Source organism: Bombus pascuorum, chromosome 5, assembly GCF_905332965.1.
Source record: "Bombus pascuorum chromosome 5, iyBomPasc1.1, whole genome shotgun sequence".
NCBI classification, from domain to species: Eukaryota; Metazoa; Arthropoda; class Insecta; order Hymenoptera; family Apidae; genus Bombus; species Bombus pascuorum.
This window is the reverse complement of record NC_083492.1, coordinates 16367273-16383004: the sequence shown is the minus strand read 5'-3', so window position 1 is coordinate 16383004 and position 15732 is coordinate 16367273. Positions and strand designations below refer to the sequence as shown.

The following is a 15732-nucleotide window of genomic DNA, read 5'->3' as shown; positions in this document are numbered from 1 at the left end:
AATGTATGATTCATCGGTAATAATAAACTCGGCGATTTTCGAAAATCCATGCCTTGCACATACCAAATTAACGAGTTGCGGGCGAAACGCATCAACGGCGATCTCCTTTCCAGCGTAGCTTCGGAATCTCGATCAATAATTCATTTTGCATCTAATTTGCAAATTAATAGGTTTCAGTGTAGCGTGACCATTAGAGCGATCGATGCCAAGAAATGATTTACGAGATGAAAACGGTAAACGAACATAACGGCCCGTGAAATACTCATTTTAACACAAGCGAGAGTAATGCATTTCCTCGTTTTATATTTTCTTCCGCTGTCGCAAGTCGGATGTATTTTCTAAAGTGTTCTTGATTTTCTTCTCTTGCAAAACGAAGCAGGGTGGCTACACTACAGAAAATTGAACGGAAAAACGCGGAGATTAAAGGTTTTGCAGGTTACTTCAATATTCAACGAACTTATCCACTAATTGCTTCAAACTTTGAATATAATGATAAATTATTCTCTGCATGTGTTTTAATTATAAAATATTAAGTCACATCTCTTTCAGAGCGCATACACTAACGCAGAAACAAAAGAGGAAGCAGAAGGTTTATACATAATTCAAATAACCAGCCATTCTCGCACGACTTATTTACACGTTCACTTCATGACCAAAGAAACTTATTAAATTAAATTCGTTACAACGAACATCGTCCTCGCCGCACGAAAGCTCCACTTGATTTACATGTTCCGCTTTAAAGTAGGAACACATTATGCTGCCTATTTCCAACGTTTCTGTTATTTCCGTATACGTGAACTGTAGAAGAGGATCTGCCTATTTTAGGCAAAAATACGAAAAATAAGAATCCTAAAGATTAATGTCCAAAACTTTATGACCGCTTTACTTCATACATTCAAATATATATAAAAATGCGCAACTACGTGTACTCAGTCGGAGATTTAATTTCTAACTTTCTCCGTGATTTTATTGTCATCCAGTTTCGCTTAAAGCGTTCTTTTTGCCTCCGATTCAATCTTCGATTACGTTTCTTTCTTTGAAGCTCGAAGCATTCGAAAGATCCAATAGGGTCTTTGAAAATCGCAAAAATTTAATCAATTTTCTAAGAAAAAAAATGAGCTATGATATAATAAAAAATCACAGAAATTTTGCTTTGTAACGAAAACATAATTTTAGAAAGATTGATAAATATTAGGTTATGTAATAAGTTTGTTCGCCACTCGGTTTTTTTAAGTTTTTATTTAGGTTTCCTAGGTTTTAGGTTTATTTGGGAATATCATAGCAGAGGATAACATAACAAATAATCTGTAGAATATGATTCGAAATACGTGACAAAACAAACGATTCAGATATCCCGATATAGATAATACAGGGAATATTTTAGAAGGTAAAGCTCCAGTTAGCATAATGTAAAGCCTACGTCGTGTTACGTTAATATTTCACAGCGAACCGTCTCTGATAATACTCGCGATTAATCACCCACCGTGTTTGCAGTCGTAAATTTCAATTCGCGCGATTAACGCGTCACAAGTTCATTAAGATTCTTCGGTATTCCGTTCGAGGTGGGCACGGTTCTGTAAAGGTCTAGCGTTAAAAACAAATACAAATACAATAATGCAATGAGATTCGAAGCGTTAAGCTTCATACCATCCTTTAGTAAAATAAGCATTAATTAACAAGATTTAATCGAATATCAACAAAAGCAAATTTAATTTCGATATTGCTAATATAACATATCTCTGTATATTACATTATTACGTTGAATTAAATTAACATTAACGAATGATACAATAGTAAACTGAACTGGCTAAATGATAATTGGATGTTTAAAATAATTAATGCTCTCTTCTAGCATTGAAAATTCCCCTTTCCTCGTGTATGATAAAAAATTACAAACAATCAACGTCGACAAAATATATTAAGTCACTTATTACTTAAAAGACTCGTTCTTGTCGAAGAGCTCTTCAACTACCGCAAACGAGTCTCTGGAAGTAACAAAATTACAGGTCGGCAAGCATTTGATCATTTTGTACCTCGTTAGAACTCCCTCAAGATCTTCTCATAATCAGATAATTGTGAAATCTTGTTCACAATGCTTGACCCTAACTCGATTATGATTAGAACCAATTACTTTTTTTTTTTCTTACTTCTTGACAGGATAATAAAATTCGATCCATACTACGTCAAATAAAAATCTATATTAATCAAAATGAAATGTAACTTAAGAAACAAAATACGCTTAAAAAACGAATGATTGATAACTGAAACGAAAGAAACACGCATCTATTTGAAGAAAATAATTAAAACTTTCTGAACAATACACGAAACTACGTGGTCCCGATTTGCAGAATCCAAAGTGAGACGCCAATTCGAAAAGAAAGATAGCGCATTCATCGGTACATACGTTCCCGTACATCAAAGGCAGTTTCATAGCCGTATTTGAAGATCGTGCTCGTTACGATGCAGCTTGTAATTTTCACGAGCACGAAGCTTGACGAGCTCAAAGGGGCAACCTCTCGTCATACGTAACTTTTAGAAGCTCCGTAGAAAACAACGGGCACACCCTAGATGCGGTAAAGCGGCGTAACGCTTCTCGAGGATAAGACGAGGAGGTGCACTTTGAACTTTCTTCCGGAGTCACGACGTCTCTAGTTTTCCTTTCTATCTTTTCGAGGATCTGTCTTCCTTTCCCTTTCCCTCTAGTTTCTTTCCTGTACTTGGAAAGCTCTCAGCGATACCCGAGACCTTCTACATCGAGTAAAAAAACAGTACCTTCCGGTGCTGCATCCGAGGTAAAAATAAATCGTGACTCTATTTCACTCTAGCACACGCTCTCCGCAACCCTTTTTCCATTTTTCCTCATTCTCTTGGACTCTAGCAAAATTCAATTTGTTTCGAGAGAAGGGAGAAGACGCTTCACAAAAGCGTTGCTCTCTTCTCTTCTGTTCTTCTTTCCTTCTCTTATCCGTAAGATAAGAAGAGAGGATTGAAAGTCGATTGGTTGAATGGATGGCATGGTTCGACGCGGGCCAGGGGTTTTTCAATTTTCCATCTCACGCCAAAAATCGACGGTGCAATCGAGCTGACACGACGCTCGCCTCTGAAATATACCACTTCTTCCGCTTCTGGTCAGTCCTCCCGTGAACAATCAAATACCATGGGATTCGAGGTCTATTCTTCTCTCAACGAAAAGACGATATTTTGATCTTAGTTTTCGATCCAGAGACCGAGTTATCCAATGGTCTCCGGTGCTATTGGTGCTCACGGTCCATTTCGTTACCAACTTTCCGTTTCATGTCTTTCTAATCTTATTTATCTTATTTAGAAAGTGGAAGCTTTTCCGTGTGAGGTTCTATAAACCGTTAAATCTGTAAAATTCGAATTTATTCTCTCATATGGTGGTATCTCTGTCACGATTTTTATTGCATTTCTTGTTCGATAAATAAGTTATCCATCTTTTACGCAACTATAACGACGGATTTATATAAATCTTGCCTCTCCCATTTACACAAGAGCAGGTAAAAGAGCGCTCCGTCCTATCGGGTTGCTTCTGGAAAATCGAATCGCAAATATCGCTTACTCTGCTGCAGTAATCCTTTCGAATTTTTCTAATATAACGTTTTCGATGATATTATTTTAATTTTAAGAATTGTGGAAATATATGGTTAGAAATTTGTAAAGAGTTCAAGCGAAGTAAGAATATTTATGGTAAAAGCTACGGTAATTTAATGAATTATAATAAAACAACATTTAGAGTTAAGTAGTGGTGTGGTAGGATATAAAAATTTTACGTCAAGCAGACATTATACGCCCTCATTTTCTCCATCCTTCCCTTTCTTTCTCTTCCTTTTTTCCTCTCATCCTTCGCTCTTTCATTCGAGACTCGTCTTCATCGACAAACTTTAAAATATAACCATTTAATAATTTCTATAAAAAGATTTCTGGCATAGAATCTGTAAATTTCATTCTAAATCCAAATCTGGGAAGTGAATTAACCGCGAATTTGAAACATCGCAGAATGAAATATTAAATAACGAAATGCATTTTTTCAATAGCAAGTGTAAATTATTATGTAAAATGCTAGTGAATATGCATAAATATCAAATATCAAAAATATTTGCTTCGACCAGGCGTATGTTTTGAAACAGATATAGGTAAACAAGGAACGTTCGATTCTCGTTATGCAGAACGTAGTTTGCCCCGGGGGAAGTATTTTTTTTGTCCTTTTTGGTTAAATTTGAATCTATGCCTTGTCACGTTTATGTGCGTTTCCATGCCACGATCTCTCCCCTTTCGCGTCGCGAAAAAATATCACCACTCGCTAACTCTATTCAACGTGTAAAACTTGCGCACTTGAAATTTACGGTTCTCGTTGAAGTATTTGTCACTTATATATCCCGCTATCATTTTCCGTGATTTCCCGATTAATTATAGGAAAATATGACATAACTTGTTATCTGTAACTCGTTCCGTGTAATCTTTTTAACATTAAATTTTGAACATCGCCTGGAATGACCTCCGAAGGATCAATTCTTTAATATCAAAGGTAACAAAAAGGAATTGATCAATGGCTTAGAGAACTCAATTATTAGAACACTGGACAGACTTGCGAAAGATTCGGGTTGGAATCTCAGTCCACCAATCCGATTGTCCCATTCTTTTTCTATTGGCGATCTCCAAGTAATAAAATCATCACTTTGCCCTTTAAATTTGAACTTTAAATTTGGAATTTAAAAGTCAGACCTTTAATCTAGTGTAGTTTGCCATTTCTATATATCTTTCACCAATTTTTTTCTAGTTAAAGTTTAATTACCGAAACCGCTGGATATTTTACATTTTAAATTTCAACATTACTTACTTACTTATTTCATAACCTATGATTATTTAATAGATACCTATTTCATTTGCCACTCCAATATGTATCTCATTCTGCTCTGAATAAATTGTTAATCGATGAAAGAATATATGATTCAGTAACACATCAACATTACATGATTAAAAGTAACATTCTTGTTTTACTTGGTGTCTCTTTGAACGACCAAAGTGGGGGCTCTCGCTTCTATCATCTTTGCTAAGATTACACGTCTCCCATGGGATCTACGTGAAATTGTTCTTCTGAAAATGTGTCGTCACGTTCGTAAATTCAACTCTACTCAATTTAAATATATACACGTGTTTGCATGTATTAGGTACTTCTTATTATCAGCTTTTTGTTCCAGCGCGTGCTCTTCAATCAGAAACTCGATTACATCCGTATAAAATTTTCTTCCGTCAATCCAGAATTATATTGATGATCTACATTTTATATAGCATGCAATAAGCAATCTTCGTTTTCGTAGAAACTACTTATATCTCCGTTTACTTTGTATCGTATCATTTTTCGCAAGATAAGAAGAGATCATAGTTCTATGCGAGTTCCTCATCAATCATCGGATTCGAATTCGATAAATTCTTGTCTGTTGTGTTGCATGGGGAACACCACACAGCAGACTCAAGATCGTTGCACGTGACAAATCGTAGCATCGTTTCCGAAGTACAAAATGCGTGGGGTAAAAATCCCTTATCTTTCCCGACTCAATTTTTCTTTCGTCCCAATAAATATTTCTTCGGCGTAAGAAGAATTGTCTTCCATCTACATTATATTAAATGTACCTATACTTCAATCGTACGACGTAATCATTATATGTTGACCATTAAGTTTTGATCTTCTAAATAGCAACATACCTTTCTTCATTCGGATGACATATATATGACAATTTTTAAAAGTACTTTAAATTTTCCAGCTCAGTCTGCGATAAATTCTTCGGCTCTCACGGATCGCGCAATAAATTACGAAATACAGTTTTTTCACGCAAGTAGTGGATTCATTGATAAATCATACCAAGCCCACAAATATTCCGCAACAAGAGATCCAAAGCATCGGTAAGCTAATATTCGCACTATCTCCTTCATTCCTTTGAACGGTGTATTTAATTTATTTTTGTTTAGCTATCTATATTTATCAATTTAATATCGAGCAATCCGCTGCGGGTGTACATTTTTTTAATTTATCCTGCAATATCCAATTTTTGGAATAAGCGAGATATCAGAACTAGTAGAATATCACAACTGTATTACTATTAACGTGACGTAGTTACAATGTGCTTTTGTTTCCTTTACCGAATATAAACAGTGCTTTCAACATTCGAGGAAAACGTGTTAACGGCATCATCGTTCCGCCAGCGACCGCGTTCGAAACATGAAAACATCGAAGCATGTTTACAGAGCGCTTATACTCAATTTTGAGAACTCACAATACGAGCTTGTAGAAAAAAAAGAAGAGGAGTAGATGAGTAATAACGATATTTCAGTGCAAAAATAGAAGCAGTCGACGAAGTGGACAGGAATGTAATCGAAGTCGAGCCACGAGGAAATGTTCTTGCAAAGAGATTAACTTCTTTTAAATGGAATATTTAAATTTCCCCATCAAGGACAGTTTGTTATTGCGGCGTTCCGTGCATTTATTGTTTCAACACGAGCCTTGTCGTGAAAGAACATATTAACCTACGGATCTCTCTGCAGTCCCCAATACGAGCGACCTCCTATGCACAAACTTGAGAAATGGATGAACAGAACTTTTGAAAGTTTGATCAATGCTTAGGGGATCTTTTGTAAAACGGGTGGCGATAAAAAAGCAAGTTACAAGGAAGAACAGTGAATGAAACGGACAACGAAGAATCGAACGTTCTTTGTTGGTACAAATGAGATTTTCAAATTTCCACGATACAGAAGTAACTTCGTTATTTCCCGACCGTCCTTCGCTAAATTTTATCAGTGTACTTAATTAGACTGCTTTATGCAGGCGCGGACCAACCCTTGGAAAACAATTTGTGCGAAAATTTCGTTCAAAGCTTGCCTACTCGTGCTTTATGCAAAGTACTACAACGAGAATAACTTCGTTTAGATACGTTTTAAGTTCCCCTTTGTTTCAACCGCAAAGTATGACGATTATATTCGAATTAGACGTTATTACTCCGTTGTTACGAATCATAAATCACTGTTTGACAAATTCTCTCTCCGTTTTGTTACTTAACAACTTGCCTCTTCATACAGAGATATATCTTCCACCCCGCGAATAAGTTTTCTTAGGGTGTTGAAGAGAATAAGCGTACCCTACTACAACCTACTACATCTTACTACCTCTTGAAAAAATGTATTCCATTCGCTTTATCGTTATCACGTCTCTCCTTTAGGGGTCCGTAATCCGGCGAATAAAAAGTTCATTCGTTTCACTTATCAATATATCTTCTTCTTCGACCCGTTACGATCCCATAAATGTTACTTCGTGCTGAATTACGTTTCGTCTTCCATTATATCGTTCCATCTTTTCCCAGTAATGCCCGTGTGTTACTTTCACCAAACCACTTCTAGAACCGTTTAATCTATCCCCCTGTATTATTACAATCCATCCCCGCACTGTTTTACACCCCGTCTGTTCACGCTATATAATAACAATGTTTTTCGAGCCTCTCACCTTACCACATAAAAAGAACAAAATGAAACACGAGTTTCATTTACCTTTATACTTATTACACAAAAAATGATCATGAAATCTTCGCACGAAAATAAAGAACGACCTCACACTTTCCGCGTATTTCACAGAAAGTTATATAGAATGAGAAGTTCCTACGGCGAAATTTAAATTTCTTCTTTACTCTGTTCAATGATACATTGACTACGCTCTTCGCTTTCGTCGTTTTTTCTTCGCGTTCTCTTTGGCGTATCGTTATGTACATACAGGCAAATAAATTACACGCTTCCAGCGCTATTTTTGCCCCTTTCAACGCCAGCGCGAAGAAAGACACGCAGCGCCTCATTAAATACGTAGCACACACATTCTTTATCTATTTGTGGCTCCAATTAATAAACAACACCCTTTTTTCGGGCCTGTTAAAGCATGTCAACACGGAAACTAGATAGCTGCGATAAATTGCCCTCAATTTAATGATTCTTAATTAACTACAACACACGTGTTTACATTTGATATGCTCACGCATACAGGATGGTTCAGTTTATTCTATTTAAGTACATATTTTACTGGCATATGGGAATATTAAATTTAATTTTTATTACAAAGGGCTGCTGTTAAAACGCGTTAATCCGAAAATGCGTTAACATAGTCATGATAAATTACTCCCAATTTGATGATATTTAATTAACCACTGAAATTAACCACTGGATGTCACTATATTCAAAGTGATCATGTATAAAGAATGGTTTAATTTATTCAACTAACATACGTTTCTAGTCTGGTGTTCAGCTTACAACGACAGTATTAAATTTCAAATTGAAATCTGATTATTCATTTTTATTGTAACTGTAGTGGGACATATTTTATTATCTCTATATTTATTTTAAGAATTTTTTGTTTCCTAATAGAGATATCACTATTCCGAATTTACGTTTTTTGAATATTTCTACATTGAAATTGATGCAAAATATTTAAATATTAAATATTAAAACTTGAAACTTATACTGCATTGATAATGATGACTTACATTGGATAATCGTTGCATTCTGATTGCCTACATGAAAGTTAAAACATGCATAAACCAAACACTATGTCAAGTGAAAACAAATATTATCATATATAACATTCAAGCAGATTATCGTAATAGATATCGCATTTTGTTTCTACTACGTATTTCTTATCATTTCCGCATGTAACTAAATGAAACTGTTTACAAATCCAATTAAGAAGCTGCATATACGCCTATACTTGCAATACACATATATCTATCAAATAATTTACGATATACACGTAGCGTGAAACGATTAAATACATGATCTAAGTGTATTTTGAAATTCTCAACTTCTGTTTATATTTACGGCTCGCCTCGTAAACGTATACAAACGATGTTACACGACGTCGATGATCGTTATACTACTAATAGCTACATGTTTTCATAATTTCAACGAATCTAAGGGTTACCCCGAAACTTAATTGAAAACAAGACATTCGAAATAAGACGCATTTGCTCTCGTCGCCTAACGAAAGAATCGTATACATATATAGCTATAAAAGTTTCGATCGATCAGTTTAGCCAATTAAAACAATAGGAACGTGATGTCGTGTCATTGAACGCATCGAAATTGCGTAGCAACGGGGACATCTAGAAACACACTCGTGGTATACCGCGGAAATTAATCTTCGTTGAAAGTAACGCGCTGCGAATGTGTCACGAGGCGGCGTCCGCGTATAAAACACGAAGGATCGAGGGTCGAAGTGTGCGCGAGACGATTCGCGTGAAGGGGGAGGGGGAACGGTTGACAGAATAGGCGGGCAAGGTGTACCAACCGATCATAGCGAACGAAATACATTTCGAACCTGATCCGACGAGGTTTATTTTTCCGAGGTGAAGTTTCTCGCGTGCCAACGGTGCCGTTGTCGTACATTGAACTCTTACCTTAGCGTCCCTCTGCATCGAGTCAACTGCCAGCCACGTTTATCGGTCCGCGGTACGGCGTTTCTCCGGATGCATGTCCGTTGCGGTGGTCACGAGACGATGAAATCCGCGCCGTTGGATGATCCTCTCGATGTCACAAATCCTTCCGTTGTCGATCCGATCCTCGATTGGAGCACGCGGTAAAATCGAGTTGAAACCGTAAACGCTTCGCGCTCACATGAAAATGAACTCACAACACTGTTCGCCGGCTTCCCACTGGACCCCGTGCCTCCATCGAATAACCTCCCTCCTCGCTGCGAACGTTGCACGGGAGCAACGACAATTTGGCGCGCGCAGATTAAAATCACGCGAGTGTATATAACCGATAGAAAACACCCATCAGAGAAAGAGTGACGAACGGAGGAGGGAGAGAACGAGAGAAGGGCGCGCGTACTACCGCACCAGCCGGCCGACAGGACACACCACGACAGACTGAAACCGAGGGTAGAAAACGTGGTTGCCTTCGCGACGCCCTCGTGCGTAGTCGGCCGGTATCGGCACGTTTCGTGCACCACCGTCTCGCTCGGCATTCAGGGCCGTCGCACTCGCTGTCGACGCCATTCGGGTCACGTGGTCGTGTCAGGGGTGAACGACGCGACGTGCTACGATCTCTCCTCGATGCTCCCGCATATATGTATTTGTTTTACTTCACGGTAAAAAGGAATAGTTCAGTCAAAAGAGACGAATAACTGCGATGTGCCCGGCAACGCAGAAGAATCGCCTGAATATATGTATACAGGTACCGCTTTATATTCTTGATACGTTGCAAACTAACCTTGCATACGAACTGTTTACGTATATGCGTATGCTGTTTATACTATCGAGTTTTGAATTCGCGCGTTTTGTGCAGAACATGGTGGCACTGTCTCCAGTTAGATATTTGTTTTGAATTATGAAACGTTTAAATTAAGAGACGAGCAATGTTCTATGTTAGATATAATAATATGACAGTGTTGTGAAAATAACTATTACGATAAGGAAGACAAATAGATTAAGTATATGCTATTGAATATGAAATATTTGTTGTAAAGTCGAATTATCGTAGAAGTGCCATATTCGAGAATGTATAAAATTCGATGTATGTGCAAACGACTCGTAACAACTCAGCGATTATTATCGATAATTTGCAAACCTAACATTATGCGAGTGTTGTGTAAGTATTTGGATAAAATATGTAAGCTGGCATTTCTTTATCATTCTCTTTTAATAGAAGTGAGTTAATGTATTTCGAAGTGCGTGACGTTATCGAATATTAACATTCATTAGAAATGTTTAATTAACGTTAGAAATACTAATAAGATCGACATTCGTTTGTTTCAATGTTATCGAAAGTTCATAAAATTTGAAATGTTCGGTGAAATATTTTTACGCCATTGTTTTGAATTACTCCCATAAATAACATTGCATTGTGAAATAGGTTCCTCTCGATAATCGAAGATTTCCCGATAGACCGCGACTCATATGTACTTTGAAGATGATGCTTGAGGGAAATAAAGTTCTCCAGGACTCCGGAGCAATACAAACTCGGGTTATGCACCTCTACAAATTTCAAATACCATGCAATTGGTAACGTACCTCGACTTATATTGTCTATTATATTGCATGTTATTGTAAGAATAATTTAAATTCTCGCCAATCTTCTCGTGGCTCAATTTGATGGAGGTTATACTCTAGCATAATATTGTTGATAAGTTATAAGATAAATAGTTTCTGCTAGAGACTTGAACATTTGTGAATAGTAATCATATGTAACAAATGTTGTGAGGATGACTTAACAATAAAGGAGAAACTAAAACTTCTCAAAATAAGTATTATGCAAATAAATTTTTTGTTAGTCTTAAACATTAATGCATAATAATCGCGAAGACTAGATCTAGCAAGGATAAGTTAAGAAAAAAAAAAAGCAAAAATACGTAACTTTTTAGAAATTAGTAATAAAATGATCACGTCTTAAATACTTTGTTAAGAAATGGGAATAAGTATATCCAACAGCCAGTTCAAACGATAAAATGAAAGTATAAAATTAGACTCGCAGGACAGTTCTCTGTGAAATTGAAACTAATAGTTTACGGTGGCTGCATCTATCCTGTTGTAAAAATGAACCCAGGCGCGTAACTGCGAGATGTCGTTGGATATAATTAAGAGTAAAGCGTCATCTCGAAGGAAGCTTTTACCTTCTGAACCGTGTCGAGTTTCATTGAAACATCAACATTCTTGTCAAAGAGCTCTCGCAAAAAGCACTCAAAGCACTATCGATGAAACTGCCTGTAAACAAATTATAAGTTACCGTTTTTTTGAATACGAACACATAAACGCACGATTATAGATACACTCAAGATTTTTATTATCTTAGAAATGCTTTCAATAATAATTAAAGAGTTTTTACAATTACCATCTTCATGAAGAACAGAGTATTACACTTTTTATTATCTTACATTTGCTTATCAATCCACCATAATTAGTAAAATATTTGAATATGTTCATAGATATTGACTGAAGTAGTAACATAAAAAAAAAAATCCCAAGATATAATCGTGACTGTAAAGCGATCATGCAATGGCCATAAAATAACTACAATAAGGCAAGGCTAAATTGCAGTATATGTTAAAATCAACTTTTTTGAAGTTTACATGTTGTGCTTACATCTAATTTGCTGAAAAATGACTCCTTATTTTAATATCTTATTACAGAAATAAAATAAATCATATTATCAGATTAATTAGCATATTTAGCATGTTTTGTACGCGAAAATCGTGTTATTGATTAGGAAATTTGCTCCTTATTAAATCTCTTAGATTTGCCGATTTCGCGATACACGATTCTCAAGTGTGTCGTTCATAGAACTTCGCCTAAAGTTTAGTACGACCTCATTTACAGACCATGTATGCACGACACCTCTTTCGTGACAACAGAGTGGCTCGCACGTACGAGTGCTTGGAAATTTGTCTCGCAACGAAGAAACTTTTTCAAGACGCAGTCTCGTCACGACCCCTGATGTTAGATTTTGCATAGAAAGATTCTTGCTTAGTGGAATATCACAGACCTTGCAGGTTGTGTCGCAATGTACCTGTAACGAGTAATTCCACGTTTCCTCAGTCGATTGTTCGAAGTAAACATGATCCGTTGTCATGACGACGCAAAATCGAAAGTGCATTTATATGCTGGTAATATGAATTATATTATCGTTGGTTAGGGTTTGAAAAATATGGCTGTAAAATTAGATTTTCAGGAAAACATGCAAAATACATTTTTTAGCATATAGGTTTCATAAACAGCATCATCATCTGCTATTATGCACGTTACGTCTATCAACGAACGATGTTAGGAGAAATATTTATTACGGTTTTATACTCGATCTGCATAGTTATTTGGCGTGTAGCATGAGGCAGGTGCTGTAAAGTAAATGCAAAGAGTGGCGCGCGCGATGGCGGCGCAGAAGTCCTCGTTTACGTGAAGTAGCACGGAAGAAGGCAACGATTTATGGTCATTAAATAATGTAACGAAATTTATTCCGTCGCCTCCGTTCCAGGAACTCACGGCGTTAAATTTTCGAGCTACGAACGTGTGTCTACGATTGCGATATTAATGGTCGCGGTGTAATAGGGATCCGATAATTGGCCACCGGCCAACAATCGACTCGCCTCTGCTTCATTGCGAAATTCCGCGATCGAAGAAATTACACGGAGCTTCGTTTCGACGCGTATTACGCGCGCCTAATAGCTAGTTTCGCATCGGGTGCGGTTTTCACGCGAGAAAACCAGTAGTACTGACATCGCCAGACATACTCAGAATATTTTGCTTCTCCCAGCGCAATTCTTCTTATCGCACAACTATTAACATAGCCACGTTATTTTTCTGCGGCACTCTGAAAACGCGAAACTTATTCTTCCTTCATCGCATGCAGCGAATAATTTTTTCCCTAACCATTAACCAGCTACCGGGAATCTGCCAAGTCTCTTATTTCCATGAACACGATCTTCTGCCTCACCTCTTTTTTTCCTACTAACAGAATAGTCGTCACAACTATTTTCTCGCCTTTTAGTTTGTGCAGTGCAACTGCGCGGGAGATACTTCGTTAGAAAAGACGTAACTACCTCAGCGTCTTATTTATGACTCTCGGGATCTTTTGAGGATTTAATTTAACCGAGGCGCATCTTTGCGTTGCACCTGTTATATCATGAAATACATTTCAAAAAGTAAATTATAAAACCTACCAAAGTTAAGGAATCTTACCCCCAATGTACATGGAACACGTAGAGAGGTCAAGATCGAAGAAAAAGATGAGTATCAGAACATTGCAGAAATCTCGGGTGAGATATCAACGATTGCTTGCTTCCATTGTAACAATTCCATCATAAATCCGCGAGTCGGTATAAGATCGTGACGGGGACGCAGGTGAAATCTCAACGTTATCGCGAAAATGACGGAAACTTTTCATAGGGTCAGGTCATTGGCCCGCAATCGAGAGATACTTAGTCGGATAGAGCACGCGATGCATTAAGACCGAATTTAGTCGACGCGGCGGCGCGCAGTTCGGTGCATGTACTTCTGGCTCGTGCATATGCATTCGCGTGACTTTGCTGGCCTGTAATAAGTGAATTCACGTTCGCTCAGGCCGAAAACTTAGCTAACAAACTCTGCCGCCGCGCCGCACGAGGCCATTCAGCTCGCGAAACTCGCTTGTTTCGAGTCCGTTTAACGGTTTCCCAGAGACCCGCTTTTTCGACCGGCCGCATGCAACGCGAATGCGGTCGTGAACTATGGATTCGCCAGCGGGACCGCATGCAGGTTCGCGTGTGTTCACCCCTTTCGCCTGCCGCGGTCATTGATTCGCCGTCGTGTTTATTCCAAGTACTTTGCCTCGTGTTTTCGATTTAATACAATCCTGCTGCAATCGCGCAATGGTTTTCATCATTTGAAAATTTTATGATAATTTCACTATAAGATTCACTTTCAAATAGGGTATTAATGGGTTATTAGATCAAATCGATAGCGGTTTCTGTGTTGAATTTGTTACGTGATTGTCATCGTACAGTGTCATCGCATGTTAATAACGAAGATTATAATTATATCTGTTTATTTTTCTATATTTTAGTTTGGGTAAGAAATATTCATCGACGAGGAGAAACGTTTCATATGGACATATGGCAAATCCATTTCGCGCATCCGTGCGTCAGTCATACTTGATGGATTCGTCGAATATGTCGAACAAAAATAGTAGGAGTTTGGAATATGCTTGTATGTCATGACGAAAGTTCACGGGACGCGTCGCGAGGTTCGAAAAAGTCTCAATATCAGTAAATAGCTGCATTTGAGATAAAAATTTCTCTCAGAAAGAAAGTATATATGATATGCAATTCGTATACACACTTTATAAAGAAGTACAATGTCTTTCTCAATATAAAAGTCGATGTAACTTCCTACTCTATTTCTATTATCCACTATCTATCGCAGAAGAGTTCATTCAAAGTTTGCATTAAAGTATCGCCACAATATAAGAAACTTTTACCCTTTACAATTTCTCAGAAAACTTTAGATTCCGTGTTCGGTTTTCTTTAAGGAACAGAATAAAAAACTTCATCGTTATTTCATTTGTACAATATCGGAACCATTCATAATACTTTAGTTTGGAAGCTAAACGAGAGACACGTCCATATAAATCCAATAGGAACGCAGCCGAATTTATCTTTTCATGAGGGTGCCACGTTAGTCACGTTCATCGGGAAATCGCGAATTGCAGCTCGAGTCGCGACAGAAAAGAAGATTAGATTACTTAGAGGCGTCCCCTTGAGTTCAGTCGTAAAGAGGTTTATCACGACGAGAATGAAAGGGATAGAAAATACAAAGGAACCCTACGCGTTACTCGTCTATGTCGTAAAAGCGACACAGACACGATTCGTCGGTGGTTGAAGCGAGCAGCGGCCATTAAGAAAAGTCGAGTTCAATAAACTTTCGAACAAAACGGTTGAGTTATTGATCTTCTAGTTACGTCACGTTACCTCTTTTTCACCTGCCAGCTCGTCTATCGAACCGTACAGACTGAAACCGCATTTCCAACGCGCAAATGATCCTTAAAAAGTACCTCGAATCACGAAGAAGTCAACAGTCAAAGCGAAGTCCGTCTTGATTTCTGCATTTTTATTCGTCGCGTGTTTCACGCTATCGATCCGTTTCGGACCGTCTAATTTTTAACCCAGAAACCAGATATCGCGCTGAGAGAAGATAACCGGGGTCACGTCGGTGATAA

At 37.7% G+C, this 15732-nt stretch overlaps 1 protein-coding gene and 1 long non-coding RNA gene across 4 annotated transcripts in view; one reads left to right on the top strand and one right to left on the bottom strand.

Moving 5' to 3' along the window:
- Window positions 1–9935, bottom strand: part of LOC132906921 (small conductance calcium-activated potassium channel protein) — a 242118-nt gene extending 232183 nt beyond the window's left edge. For 2 of the 3 annotated variants that reach the window (XM_060959558.1, XM_060959559.1), the window contains exon 1: window positions 9447–9934. The gene's annotated coding sequence lies outside the window, so the exon portion shown is untranslated. Of the gene's footprint in view, window positions 1–9446 lie in introns of all 3 variants that reach the window. The other variant, XM_060959557.1, reaches the window with a different exon arrangement.
- A 126-nt stretch (window positions 9936–10061) lies between these two features.
- LOC132906977 (uncharacterized) overlaps window positions 10062–15732 on the top strand; it is an 83503-nt gene continuing 77832 nt past the window's right edge. The window contains exons 1-2 of the long non-coding RNA XR_009658079.1: window positions 10062–10224; window positions 10903–11051. This is a non-coding gene — a long non-coding RNA (uncharacterized LOC132906977). The remainder of the gene's footprint in view (window positions 10225–10902; window positions 11052–15732) is intronic.